Source organism: Pleurodeles waltl, chromosome 10 (genome assembly GCF_031143425.1).
Source record: "Pleurodeles waltl isolate 20211129_DDA chromosome 10, aPleWal1.hap1.20221129, whole genome shotgun sequence".
Lineage (NCBI taxonomy): Eukaryota > Metazoa > Chordata > Amphibia > Caudata > Salamandridae > Pleurodeles > Pleurodeles waltl.
Genome location: NC_090449.1, coordinates 599,100,293 through 599,111,038, shown reverse-complemented (window position 1 = coordinate 599,111,038; position 10,746 = coordinate 599,100,293).

The following is a 10,746-nucleotide window of genomic DNA, read 5'->3' as shown; positions in this document are numbered from 1 at the left end:
ACCATAGCATCAAAACAGCTCTCCTGGCCGCAACAGACGACATCTGCTCCCTGCTGGAAAAGGGAGAGAGGATGTCACTCATCCTTCTAGGCCTCTTGGCGGCCTTCGACACAGTCTCCCATCACACCCTGATGAGAAGACTCCACGAAGCCGGCATAAGAGACAAGGCCCTCGACTGGATCCAATCCTTCCTCTCTGGCAGAACTCAACAAGTGAGACTCGCCCCCTTCCTCTCAGACCACACACCCACCACCTGCGGAGTGCCCCAGGGATCCTCCCTCGACCCCACATTGTTTACCGTCTACATGGCCCCGTTAGCCACTCTCGTCAGAAGGTACGGAATCAACATCATCTCCTACGCTGACGACACCCAACTCATCCCTCCCTCTCCAACGAGCCCAACAAAGCCAGACACAACTTCCACAAAGGCACAGAAGCAGTTGCCAACTGGATAAGAAAGAGCTGCCTTCAACTCAACGCAAACAAAACAGAAGTACTCATCATGGGCCTCAACCCAACGCGTGGAACAACTCCTGGTGGCCACCCACCCTCGGAAACCGCCCATCCCCACCAGCCACGACCGCAACCACGGAATCATCCTGGACTCCAACCTCAGCATGAACCACCAAATCAACTCAGTCACCTCCACCTGCTTCTGCACCCTCCGACTCCTACGCAAGTCCTTCAAGTGGATCCCTCTTGAACATAGAAAGACCATCACACATGCCTTCCTCACCAGCAGGCTGGACTTTGGCAACACGATCTACGCCGTGATCAACATGAAACTCACCCGCAAACTACAAAACATCCAGAACACCGCCGCCAGACTGGTCCTCGACCTAACTCAACACTGCCACATCTCGCAACACCTGCGTACACTGCACTGGCTTCCCTTAGAGAAAAGAATCACCTTCAAGATCATCACGCATGCACAAAAAGCCCTCCACAACACTGGACCAGCCTACCTGAACCAGTGACTCAACCTTCACGTACCCCACAGGACCCTACGCTCAGCCCAGCTCTCTCTCTCGCAGAAGTACCCTGCATCAGGAAAACCAGAACAGGAGGATGCTCTTTTTCCTACCTCGCAGCCACCGCCTGGAATGCCCTCCCTCTCCACATCAGACAAACCAACTCCCTCCTCAGCTTCACGAAGGAACAGAAGACATCGCCTTTTTAAGAACCACCTCACCGGTAAACGCTACACTTTCCACTCCCTAGCGCCTTGAGACCCTAACGGGTGACTAGTTGCGCTATACAAGCACTGATTGATTGATTGATTTAATGATTTAATGATATCATCATCAGAAGGGTAGAACAGATCATCTCCTGACGTTGTTGAGAGAAGACTTCTTCTCATCTCTGCTGATTTTCCCTGCTCAGAGGGTTGTTCTTCAGGCTTGAGTACTTATACCTCATTTTTAAACCTTACATTTGGTTCATCTGATGCTGATACCTTCCTCTTAGTATTTCCCTTGCCACTTTTGCCACTTCTTTTAGACTAGGGAAGTTCTTTTATGGAACCTGCTTGGTTGATATTTTGCTTGCTCTGCATTATTCCATTTTGCATATCCTTTTCAATTATAAACAAAGTCAGATGGCATGATCTTTTAAATATGTATGCTCTTACCATATTTTTCTTCGTATTTTGCTGATAAATTGAACATATAATCTAAGTTTAATTGTTAAAAAAACAAACTTAAGTTTAAACACCATCCTCTCTATCATTCTTGTGGAGCCACATTGATTACACGCTACTTAAAATGTATTGTCGATGTTAGCTCCTTTGTTACATTCCAAGTAGACAATCAAAGGTCCATGCAACCAGTGGGGGATCTCTTCAATGATCTTACCAAGTGATTGAGATTCAAGAACCTTGCTCCATCATACACAATGTTGCTGCTTTTGTTACCTAATTCATTTGAACTTAGAAGAGTGAAAGTCTATGTCAACATGATCAAATATGAAGCTGAAAATAGAAATTTACAGGTTTTATGTCAGCTAACATTTCTTCAGGGAGATGGCTGCAAAAAAGGGCATCAATGCCTTGCTGGGGACCGAAGGTTGTTTTATATAAAGGATCTGCAAACCGTTAAGCAATGAAACCTCTTTCTGATCACTGAAAATCCCCCTGAGCTGCTGATAAAGGACACTGTTGCTGCAATAGTGATTACATCTGCCAAGATTACCATAGTGACATCAGGAAGATTTATATAGTGATCATCCCATACAAGTTGAACTCTAGTGACCATCTATCACATCATACAGGGTTATCAGAAGGAAACTCATTGGGAAGGAGAATAGTGACAATCTACACACAATGGAGCATGGGGGAAATTTAAAGTAGCACACATTCTGGTAAGGTCAGGACATACACAGCAATTTTCACTCTAGCATCTCGTACTCGGTTTGGAACAGTAGAGCTTTGCTTGAGTCTGGCTTGCATTTCGAGTCATAAATATAACATTATAAAAAGTCTGCTGCAGTGAAAAACTAAGCAAACTGATTTCTGCGTACAGTTCATGTACAAGATAAAGAATTGAATGCGTAAAATAGTGCCCTATGATTTGCAATAAAGGCACTCCATAGTACAAGGACTGCTACACTAAACACCTAACAGCATGAAGTGGGAGAGAATTGCTAACAAATGGTTGCAGAGAAAACCAAGCTCTCAAGCCAAACCTTAAAAGTGTTTTCACTCAAGTGTTCCTTTAATTTATGCCTATACCTACAAAATGTTATACCAAATTAGGATCCATACCAAGAGGAAACAATAGCACAATTCAATGCATATCTGTATCGAGGAGCGGTGTGGATTTTATTGCCATTGATGAGTGGGTATCGAACCCTGACTCATGAGAGGCATATGAATCAGAGACATCAGAATGTCTCCCTCTGGTGTTCATGACCAGAGATCACTGACAATATAGGTGCCTCTTTTCCCATGTCTTCAGATCTAAAAGAAGGAGACATCAGGTGCCAAGACCTGGAGCTGAAAGTAGTAGACAACACATACTCTGACAAGAGGTTTTCTTTCACCAGTTCCCCAAGACTGGAGCAGGCTAAAACATAAAGAAAACCACTCTGGGGTACTTCATTCAGAGATATTCCTAATTATTCCTACAAAGAGCTAAATGTGAGACACAAGTTGTTAATTAAAAGGCTTATATACAGAAATCCTAGCTAGCTGATGTTAGAGGAGTGACTTTAAATTCTTGGAATGTACCCTACTTAAATGAAGTCTATTACACTGCTAGAAACTCAAAATCAGAGTCTTTGTGGAGATGGGGTAGTGGGCAAGCAAGAAGTAATGGTGGTGCTTCCCATGCTTTTTCAATAAAGCATGTTTGAAGTCCCCTTTTTAAAATACATTATCAGGTCACCTGTGCTAGCCTATAGCAGAGTATGGTGGGAAGGTTCTTCTGTACTAGAGTGGTGCACATGTTGGATGTATATGAGTTTGAAGAAAAACTCAATGTTTGCCCCAGTAATGGAGTAATGGAGCAGGAAGCTTTAATTGTCTTGTAACATAGAGAGAGCATGGAAATAAAGTAACCTGGAGGTAAAACTGGAAGTTTAAAAGATAAAAGATGACAGCCTTGAAGGGACAAGGCAAACCCTGTCATTTTGGAACAGCCATCAGAAGTCTAATCACAATGCATTAGAGTACGTGCTCTATCCAGACAGCACTCTGAAGGGGAATGAACGATTTATACAGTGCACATTTTCATGACTGCACTGTGATTATTGTGTTTGCACAAGGGGAAAAACAGAGCTCAGAACCATATCTACAAAGATAGGCTTGCTGCTGCTCTCATCACCTGACCTGAAGATGTAATAAGGATACTTTGGGGCATATTTATACTCTGCTTGAGCCGAATGTGCGTCAAAACTTTTGACGCACATTTGGCGCAAACCCTGCCCCATATTTATACTTTGTCGCCCGACCCCGCGGACGTCAAAATCCCACCATGTGCGTCATTTTTTGGAAGGGGGAACCTGCCTTGCATTAATGATATGCAAGGTAGGCGTTCACTTCCAAAAAATGACTTTAAGGCCTGTGCGCCTTATTTATACTCTGGCGTCATTTTGACGCACAGGAGGGGGCGGACCTTAAAAAACGGCACACAGCCTGATGGGCGCTGTTTTTTAAGGCCTGGTCAGGGCAGGCGTTAAGGGACCTGTGGGCTCAGAAGGAGCCCAGAGGTGCCCTCCCCTGCCCCCAGTGACACCCCCTGCCACCCTTGCCCACCCCAGGAGGACACCCAAGGATGGAGGGACCCATCCCAGGGAAGTTGAGGTAAGTTGGGGTAAGTATTATATTTCGTTTTTTTTAAGTGGCATAGGGGGGCCAGATTTGGGCCCCCCTACATGCCACTATGCCCAATGACCATGCCCAGGGGACATAAGTCCCCTGGGCATGGGGGCATGACCCCTGTCTTTGCTAAGACAGGAGTCATGTCAATGGAGGTTGGGCGTCAAAAAAATGTCGCAAGTCCGGTTTGAAGCCTGATTTTTGCCTCAGACCTGACGTGCACCATTTTTGGACGCACAACCCCCATTTTCCCATATGTCAGTGCTGCCTGGTGTGAGTAATTTTTTTTGACGCAGCCAGTCTGCAGCGCCGGCTAACGTCATTCCATAAATAAGGCGCCCGCATGGCGCATTGGAATGGCGTTAGCCGGTGGTAAAAATGTTGACGCACAACTGCGTTGGCGCAGTTGTGCATCAAAAAGTAGAAATATGTCCCTTTGTGTCCGATGTAACCTCACACCATAGTCACAAGTGAGTGTGAGCCATCTAGTATAGGATTTGTACTGGAAGGACACCCATATCCAGTACGAATTCCTATGCCTGGACGAACTCAGAATGATCACACACATTCCAATTTGCATCACACATACAATATGTCAGCTTTCTGGAGAAGTGAACACATTTCCCCTTGTTTATGCCTACTTCAAGGTAGTAGTAGTTTTTTAATGCAAAACCCAATCTGGCTCTCCTAGTAGATTGGGCTTTGAGTCAAGACCTTTGGGGGTGTGCACTGATCTGCTACACTAATGCCACCTTGAAGTTAATCAGTACAAAGCTTTCTTGGACCTGAGAAAAGTAATCTTTTCAGCAGAAAACACCTTCTGCACTCGATAGTAAATCTTGTGCATTGCCTTGGGTTGCTTTATGTTGCTTTGCATTGATTTGCACCAGCACAAAACTTTAGTAAACCAGGGCCATAGGGTTGGTTAAAATTCATGTTAAGATTGTGGCGAACCATAAGGAAGTGGATGGAGGGGTGCTTAATCAGGGATGATGTCCAGATCTTCAAAGAACAAAGTGCAGATTTACTAACTTTTCACTCAACGCAGTGCAGCAAAAAAAATGTGCTGGGCTAGATTGCAGGAAAGGGAGAGAGCCGAATTGTGCCATAACTGCTTAGATATGGTGTTGTTTTGCTCCCTCCCAGTGCTGGCGCACTTTAGGCTGCAATGCGTCAATGTACAAGGGTGTATGAATAATGTCAGTCATAGGTTTTGTACTGGAACAGTGCCCTTGCAGTACAAAATAGTACACTTTTAGACAGTGCACACTCCAGCAGCGCACAGCCAGGTACTCCAATTAGTGATAGTTACCAATTCTGCACCTCCTGGGAAGGAGGCACACATCGGGGTGTGATGACATGAGCCACCCTCACAATTCTGGTTGTACCAGGAGGGTTACCAGGTCTGCACCTCTTGGGTAGGAGGCACAACGTCTAGTGCACGATGACCTGAGGCGCACCAGATGATTCCAATCCCACACCAAAGTGCTCAATGCCATGCCTTCTAGGAATGAGACACAATGTCTGGGGCATGATGACTTGAATCACCCTAGACAATTCAATCACACATGAAACAGGTTTCCAATGCAATACCTCCCCAGAATGATGCACAAGTATGGTGTGTGATAACTTGTGCCTCAAGTCATCAAACACCAGACTTAGGCCCATATTTATACTTTTTTTGCGCCACATTTGCACCGCTTTTTGATGCAAAAATGGAGCAAACTTACAAAATACAATTGTAAGTTTGCGCCGTTTTTGCATCAAAAAGCGGCGCAAATGCGGCGATAAAAAAGTATAAATATGGGCCTTAATGTGCAGGAAGGGTGCACACACTTTCCCACTGCAGTATAGTGGGAAAGTGCCCAGAGTCCTAGGGTCATGCAAAGAGGGTCAGCAAAAACTGGGGAAAAAAAGAAAAAACGTTTCAGGAAAATCTCCTAAGAAGGGCCATGCCCAACACATAAGCATCTAACATTCACAGTACAGTTATTTGGGTGCAAATATACTAGTCATTTAATTGGAAGACAGCACTTGGCTTCATTCAGTTTGAATGAGGGAGGCACATAATCACTCATTTAGGGAGGAGGTAAATTGATGGTACAGATTGTGGGGCAAAAAGGTGCAAATCACTCAAATGTGGAAACAGCATAAGACACAAACACTTTGCATGATGCAGAAGCACCAATATTTCTAAGGGCACACGGAATGGCGGCATTAGTAGGTTGCTACAACTGTGGAAATTAAGGGTACACATGGATCCTGGCAAGCATGTGGATAGAGGAAGGAAGTCAAAGACGCCAGGTCAACAGGTGCAGGTGGACTCCTTCTTGAGGAAAAAGAATTTCCTTTCCCAGCTCTTGGACTAAGCTGAGGGACCGGGTATCATATCTACTCTGACCTTGGTTTTGCCTCTAGAACCTACAGGAAGGAGACTTTGATATCAGGGTGGGCCTATTGAAGAAGACTCCTAGTGAGATCATGGACTTATTGGTTTAAACCTAAAGGTCTAGTCAGTGACCTAGTAAGCCTAATTTACACATCAAGGATAGTGCAATGGTCAGAGTATGAGTAGAATCCCCACGTCCTGGTTTGACTAATACACTGGCTGATCCTGTGACACCACCAAGGCAGCAAGGTACTCACTAAGGAGAAAACTCCATCTATTGGTCAGTGATCCCTTGTCTTTCATAGGTTGTGTGGCCACACTGTCAGTGGATGTTGTTAGATAAGGAAGCCAGCTGACCGTATCTCAGGGAGTGTTTAACAGCATGCATTTCTTCGCAAGTCCTGGTACTTTTATTACGCAGACCAACCCTCTGTCACTGGGTACAGTGTGTGAAGCACACTAAAACATAAGCCAGTGTATACAACGTTGTCAAACGATTTTTTTCACGTGGAACTGTGGAATCCCATTCTAATGTCGCCTTCCAAAAGGGACAAACCATATTGTAGTTATTTCAAGAACTGATAGTACTCAGAATAGGGACAAATCATTCTTTAAATAATGTTCTTAATTCTGATGTTTATGACTTAAAACCGTCTGTTCTGAAGGTCATGGCCTGGCTTGATCTTTAACATGTTTCTCTGTCGCTTGAACTGGGTTGTAATTTATTCGGCACAATTTAAAGCACATATATAACCACTGATTCCCACGAGGTATGAATCACAGGTATACTGAGAAAAATATTTTTATCAATACAATAATTGATCATACTTTTATTCATTCTGACTGTTTAACAAATTTAGCATAAGGTAACTTTCATAATATCCACGTATTTAGTAAATTGTAAATGTCAGGCTTAAGAAATACCTATCACACCTGGAACATTACAAAAACAGCTCAAGGTTTGGAAATGTTTCAATCAAGATCACATATCTATATGACTGCATATTATACCTACATGTTTCATAATGCTTTCTAATATGCTACTTTTATTCAAGGAACCAAATATCTACAAAAAATAAGGGTTATGCATGCATCTTCATAAAGACGTTATACTTTTTCGGTCAACTTATTGAACTCTTTCGAAAAGTGTATCCAAAACTTGTATATGATTAAAGAAAACAGAAAGATAGTTGCTTACACATGTAAATGTTCACCAGCAACGGGATTAAATTGAAGCATATGAATAACCTTTTTTACTTAGATGATGCAATATCCGATAGGCTTCCCCAAAACATCCATAAAGTATCTATATTTATATTATGTTTATAGGGTCGATTCACAATTTTTTTTTTCTTTGAGAAGTTCTAACTTTAAAGAGATTCTTAGAAAAAAAGCAGTATGGACTGCTCTAGAATGTTCAACATGACAAATAAGTAAGCCCCCACAAGTATGCATTTTATGTTGATCAAGTAAACCTCTAAAAGAGGCCCACTTTCGGCAACAGAAATTCGAATATGAGCCAGTGAACACCGGAGGCCTCGAGCGCTCGAGAATATGCCTTTAGGCGCGGGCATGATTGACCCCACACGCTACATACATGATTCATGGAAAATGATCTGTTAGGGGGTCAATGCTTGTTTAGACAGTGTCTGAGAGTTAAGAGCTGCTACATCGAGAGTGCCCTGCAAGGTACATCTTTAAAACCCGTATTTCCCTATAAGCCGTGCTGTTAGGCAGGAATATGAACACCTAGAGTATCAGATATTTTTATTGCAGTTTTACATAGTTCGTATTTAGCCTCGGGGCATTATGGCGCTTTATTAAGAGAGCCAACTTACATTACACTTTCTTAGGCATGTGGAGGGTAAGTGATTAGTCATGAATCAAAGGATGTCAAGCTGAGCTCAGGACTCGAACCCGTTTCCCCATGTTGTTAGAAAAGTCCTGAAATGCAGACTGCTGAATCGGCATTATCCAGATTGAATTAAAGGTTCCTAATCCTCTCGCTCGGACAGTTATACAAGTTCCCTATTCTCAAGAAAGTATGTGCACTCTTCACTTTTCAAGCATGCGCATAACCGTCATCGGGCCTTCACATGGGGCATTTAGTCTATCGAGTTAGATATTGAAGGTGAGATTTCAAAACATGGAGGCAGCAGTGATAGAACCAACTCTGAGGTAAATGATGTATACTAAAAATAAGCAGGGCTTAAAGATTTGTGCTTTTGGAAAATACGGGTATCTGACGCGCTGAGGGGAGTGCCCGAGGAGAAAAAACAGAAGGCAAAGCAACGGCACAGCAAAGAATGGATGAGTAATTTCTTGAAATGTTTGTGTAGGCGGGAGATGGTGCAAAAAGGTGAAAGTATGTGGAACAGAATTAATGTTCAACAATACTAACCAAAACGTATGGAAGAAATTATGACAAGGGCAAGGTAATGCTCTTGAAATTATTAGTGGGGACCTCCCGCCCATGCCTCAAGACAAAAAACAAGGACAGTAAATCTCACATTGCCACTCCCACAACCTCGCCCTACAGGTCACAAACGTGTGTGGATGAACTGGTTACATTTTCCGGAAATTATTATGGCACAGTCATCCTTTCAAAACTGCCACGAGAATAAGGTCATATATAAATAGCGGTAAGCCCTAATTTTCCAGTGTAATACATATGTAAATCAAAACTGTTTTGGAAGTGTCAGACAAGATCATTTGCACGTTTATGGAAAAATGAGAGCGAAATAATGCTGATTCACCACTCCGTCGTCCACTGAAAGCCAGTCAATGGTTGGAAAATGGTGGTAATCGACTTCCGTTCACGTGTTGTGCGCATTACGGTTTGTATTTCTCCAAGAGGTCAACAATCGGGATGACAGAAACCCGAAAACGTTTGTAAGTAACACATTTTATGCATCAAGTTATTTAAAGTATCTATCGGGACAGAGACTCCGACACCCTTCTTTTACTGTAAAAGTGCCATTTATTAGGACAGGCTTGCTCAAAGATCATAACATGTATAATACAAACAGAACTTTATACCTTTATTTTAAACTTGTAATTCCCTTTCATCCATTCGCGTTTCAAACCTCCCACTTAACCTTCACATCTCAACAAGTCCACTTCTATTTTCACGCATCTCTCTTTCCTCTCTTACCCCTTGCCTGACTCTGACCTCCCCCCGTCTGTCATCCTTCCTCTGCTTCTTTCTCTCCCCCCCTGGAAGGGGGTACAAGCCAGCATCTGACTCTCCACCCTCCCCCATCCACTGCCCGTACTGAGCAATCCTGCCCTAAACTGGCAAAGAAACTGTCCCCGGTCACCATCCCCATCCTACTTCTCCTTTCACCCCCCTTGAAAACTTGCGTGCAACCTTTCTTACTGCAGGGCGGGTGGGCGGCGAACCTCTGCGCAGCGTGACGAATGCTGGCGCCGAAAGAGTCCGGGCCCTCCACACCCTCCCCTTTTATTCTTTTTCCTATGTCCCACCCCCGCCCAGCAAGCCGCCTATCCCCTCCCTGGCCGTCTACATCCGGCCCGAGAGCTCCCGTGAATAGACTGGACTGCGTCCAGCTATTCATGGGGCCCTATCGGGACAGAGACTCCGACACCCTTCTTTTAGTGTAAAAGTGCCATTTATTAGGACAGGCTTGCTCAAAGATCATAACATGTATAATACAAACAGAACTTTATAATAACCTTTATACCTTTATTTTAACCATGTGATCCCCTTTCATCCATTCGCGTTTCAAACCTCCCACTTAACCTTCGCATCTCACCAAGTCCACTTCTATTTCCATGTATCTCCCTTTTACCCCTTGCCTGACTCTGACCTCCCCCCATCTGTCATCCTTCCTCTGCTTCTTTCTCCCCCCCTGGAAGGGTGGACAAGCCCGCATCTGACTCTCCACCCTCCCCCATCCACTGCCACTCAGCAAAACCCACTTGGCTTTTTGCTGCCCCACCAGCGAACCCACTGCAAGCCATGCTTCATCCCTCATGATCCGCGCCACAAACTTTCACCCCACAGATTTGTGAGCAGAAA